The following is a 5,359-nucleotide window of genomic DNA, read 5'->3' on the forward strand; positions in this document are numbered from 1 at the left end:
ATATTCCTTATTTATATATTTATTTGAGTGAATTTTTATTTGTGTGTATATTTTTTTATATATATATATACGTATATGTGTATATACGTATATGTGTATATACGTATATCATTTTGTATATTCGTATGTATATATGTTTATATGTTTTATATATAAGTATGTATATTTGTATATGTATGTAAGTGTATATATATGTATGTATATATATATGTATGTATGTATTAGGGTCTGCGTTGGGGTATCTATTTAATTATTCTAGTAGTTATATTTTGTTTTTATTGGTAGGTTAATATTTTAGTAAGTTTTAGGTTTTATATTACAATGACACTACGATTTTTATAAGACTAAATCAATAGTAGTATTTTAGTTTACTTCACAATATTATTTAATTTACGACTATTAGTATTATTATTTATTTTTTATATATTAGAATTTAATATTTATTAATATATTTTATAAGATAACTATAGTTATTTTGTTCTTTTTATGTTGTTAGTTATATAAATTTTAAATTTTTCATTCATTTATTTAAGTATTATTGTTTCATTCATGCTTTCGTATTCTATTCTCTATTTTAACGTAGTATTTTCGCCCGACCTCTTGCTTAAAACGCTATAGCTATTAGATAACGTCTTAGTTTTCAGTTTGAATTACGGACAAATTTGGATAAGTACTGTTTTTTACTTTGCTAAAGATTTTCTACTATTTGAAAATAATATGTATTCTTGTTTTTTATATTATTCATTTGGCTCTTTATAGGTTATTTTTAATAGATAACTTATTCAACACTAAATTATTTAGAAGTTATAGTTTCGTTTCAACATAATATTAGAACTTCGATTTGAATAGTGTTGATATATTTTCGATTATCTTTGATTAATAATATTTGATTAATAATTAATCTTTATAGATTATAATATCGTTAAAGATTGTTTAAAATTAAAACTTTGTATATATATATAAAGTTTAATCTTTTATTCTTAATAATTTTTTCTTTTGTAATTTTTTCATTCATAATTTTTCCATTCATAATTTTTTCATTCATATTTTTATTATTACGTTTGTAGAAATAAATAATCTTGTATTTTTCTATTATTCAATTGATTTTTAATTATACTTAAATAAACGTCTTTAGCTTTAAATTGTATAGCTTTAACTATTACACCGGTTAAATATGTACTAATGTTATCTTCATTATTATTTTAAATTTAAACTTCGTTCAAATTGTATTTAAAACAATGATAATTTAAGACAATGATAATGTATGTAGGATGTTTTTTTTGTATATAATATACATGTTATTATAATGGATGAAGGGATGATTATTGAATGGTTATTATTTTGATATTATGATATTTTAAATAATTTTTCTATCTTTATATAATAAGTATGTCATATTAATTCATTTGGTACTTATTGTTGGTTAAGATATATATATATCTAATTATTGTTCTACTTACGATCTGACGAGTAGCTATATTTTTGAATAGAATTTATTTTCGATAATTTCAATTATTTTAATCGATTTCAATTTCTTTTCTATTTGAAAATTAGTTATGAAACACGTGTAATCTTTTTATTATATTTATCTTATGATATTTACTTTACTTTATATTATACTCATTTATTGTGCTTTTAATTATTAATTTTTCTATATGTGATAGTGGATTTCCATCGATGAGTTCTTGAAACTTGGTTATTTTCCCTAAAACTATATATATATATATAGATATATATATAAAATATAATCAATGGTGAATTGAGCTACATACATCGTTGTTACTCGCATTTTACACATCTACCCTGAAAGCAGCATACTTTATATAAAGTAATTTGTAAAGCATTTCCAAAGTGCAAATTCCAAAGTAGGTGAATAAATTATACATGAGTAATGAAATTGTACAAGCGTCAACTCATTACGGCGATGCCGTAATAAATTGACACCAGTACATCTTCGTTATTCATTTATATGTGTGCATATATATATATATATAAAGGAATACAAGAATGGGACAAGATCGCAAAACATCCAAACATTTAGATAATACAAAGGGACATGAAAAAAACAAGGACGTGTCATTCGGAGTTTTCTCTCTTCAATCGAGATCCAGATAAGCTTTGCAATTTCGGCTGGTTATACTCGAGATTGTTCCAATCTGGCCAGCCCCAAGGAAAAACTAAGCTAAGGGTAGTAGATTCCTTGGAACAAAGCAGCGAATGCATACGAAAACATGAACAGAAAAAAGAACGCGGATAAATATTATACAATTATAAATGCAAATAACAGGACATAAACAACAGGTGTCTTTCGATTAAGGACGAATTAAATTAAGCTGACGTGTGTGGAAGTGAAGCCTTGCTGCAGGTTCATAAGAGATGACAGGCATGGGGACGAATATAGATGTTACTGCGAATGTAATCGAACCAAGAAGGAAAGGTGAGGCTTGGCCGAACACCGGTTACATTGGGAGAGAGGAGATACGTAGAGGCAGAGGGATAAAAGATTTAGGGAGGGATGAGAAAGAAAGAAGAAAAGGGACAGAGTCAAGTGAAAGAGGAGAAAAGGTGAGAATGAAGAGAAAGCCAGGAAATGTGAGAGAGGGGGAACGAAAGAAAGAAGAGTGGAAAGGACGAAGTAAATGTGAAGTGGATGATAGGGACGCCGCCGTCGGTTTCAACGTATTAGGCTTCGACATCATACTCTTACTTTGTCAGTCAGAATGCTTATGTCGAATGTGACCTTTAAGACATGGCAATGATTTGTAAAGAAGGCCACACATGTTGCAAATCTGAGGATTACATGCTAGCGCATGTAGTATATTTGCAGCTGCATTTCTTCTTTGCCTAGCATTCCAAAGCCTATTAATGCAGGTTTTTTTATACCATTTTGTCACAACGATCTCCATTTTGTTAGAACGAAAGTTGTTCGCTCAACGATGTAGTTTGCTACTTTGATCACTAAGAGGTTAGTCTTCAGCTTGTCCTTATATCCGAACCATAGTCGACCAACATCCCTGTGTCCACTCTCAAGCTGGGTGCATATGAGCACTTTGGGCATACGTTCGTCACTCATCATAACGCCATGGCCCATCCCAGCGGAATTGTGATTGTATAAAGAAACTCTCAATTCCACCATTCTTACACTTGCTAAGCATATGTATGTATGTATGTATGTATGCATGCATGTACGTATATATGCATGCATGTATGTATGTATGTATTTATACATGTATGTATGAATAATAAGGAGGCAGTCAGAATTTTGGTTAATTCTTCATTAGTGCTTTCGTCTGATTGAACTGACGGGGGTGCTAATTAAAATTATCCCAAATTCTGACTGCCTTCTTCTTGATACACAATATTTGTGCATCACTTGAACCATCACACACACACACACACGCACACATACACATTCACACTCACACCCACGCCCACAAGCACACACATTCTCTTTGTTTTACTTATCTCACACATCTGACTGCGGCCATTCTGCAGCACCGTCTTTAGCCGAACAAATCGACTCAAGGAGTTATTCATTTTAGAGTTAGCTCTTATTCTGTCGGTCACGTTTACAGAACTGTTAATGTAACGGGGACGCAAACCTATCAACGTCGGTTGTAATGTTACAGTGATGGGACAGACACACACAAACAAATATATACATATACATATACGACGGGCTACTTTACGTTTCCGCGTACGAAATCCAATCCAAAGGCTTTGGATGGCCCGAGGTTATAGCAGAAGACACTTGCCCGAGGTGCCACGCAGGTGGATTGAACCCGGAACCTTGTGGTTAGGAAGCAAGCGTCTCTCCCTCTGCGCAATCTCCACACACATGCTAACCCACTCTACGTTTTTCCTGTTACTCGTAGTAGCGATGCACAGTACTAGAATTTGCGACTCTTGTAGCGGATGACTAAGTGATCCTTTAAAAAGCATAAGTAACAAATGACACTAATCAGTACCAGTACTGCTAGAAATAATAGTCAAAACGACCCAATAGTCACAGAAGGGAAACTAGCTGAAAACGTAACGGACGGGATTTTGAGTTCATTCTCTCACTCTCCCTCTCTCTCCCTCTTTCCGTCTTACTCTATCTTTTTCAACCTCTACTCTTACTCTATCTCTTTCTTTGCCCTAACCCTGTCTTTTCACCCTTGCTTGCCTCCCTTGTTCCTTTCACTTCTCCCTGTTTCTTTAACCCCTATTCACCTTATCTCTCTCGTCCCCTCTTTCCCTCTCTCAAAGCTACTTCTCCCCTACCACTTGACCGGTTTCCGGCGAAGGTGGTGTTAAACTTTTTTTTCGTCCTGCCTTTGCGACTGGTCATACTCGTCTGGTCTACTGCTATATCATTCAGGCCTTACTGCATTTCATCTTTACGCAGCCCCACTAAGATCGTCCGATGCATGTAAAGCTCTTTCTGTTGTATGTTTTCTTCTATAGTATATAGCACTAGGCTTCGTACAGTTTTGCATACATAATTCTTTTTCTGTTGTATTTATATAATGGCATGCTTGTTTCAGTGTACGTTCGCTAGCTTTTTCCAAGTATCTTAAGAATTGCACTGGTACCTGCAAAATTTAGTCGCGTCAATGCTAATGAGGCGAAGCCACTATCATATTTCGCGTCATTGACGAAGAAACTCAGGTGCGAATATTCAGTGTATAATGTCTTCGTCTAAAACTCCCGTCTTTTAAGTTTCGTCTAATTTCTAATTTTCTCCATGTAGCAAAATACACACCCTGTTTGTTGACTTTATATATATGTATATATATTGAAGAAATTGGTGTCAATTAGAATCAGTACGGTTGGACATTTATTTATTATTCTCCCCAATTCTTTCGACGCAATGTAGTTCTTCAAGAATACAGGCATTTGATTATGCAACTATTTGTTTGCATAATGATACCTAGTTGTGTTTCCTCAGGTGATATACGAGTGTTGTGTCCATTAGTTTAAAATCGTTGATTTCAAGGCCATCTTCTCTGTAGCGGCTGATAGGCCCATCATTTTGCCGTGAGAACGCGTTTGTCGGACGCTTATGAATGGTAGTAGATGGTACTAGCTGGCATTCAAATGAGATTAGACTTCTATTTGGTTGTATATCTGACCTATTCCTCATGGCTGGCTACACATGTGAATCTCTTAAGCTGATGTGAATCTAAGAGATTGTATATACACTCGCGCTTGGCTATATGTATGTGGAAGTCAAAATGTAGGTTTACATACTTACCTATGTATATGCGAGAGGTATATATATGTGCATAAGTGCATATGTTGATCGTTGCATGTATATACGTACGCATATAAATATATATGTATATGTTATATACATATATATATATATATATAT

The sequence above is a fragment of the Octopus bimaculoides genome, chromosome 6, assembly GCF_001194135.2.
Source record: "Octopus bimaculoides isolate UCB-OBI-ISO-001 chromosome 6, ASM119413v2, whole genome shotgun sequence".
NCBI lineage: Eukaryota > Metazoa > Mollusca > Cephalopoda > Octopoda > Octopodidae > Octopus > Octopus bimaculoides.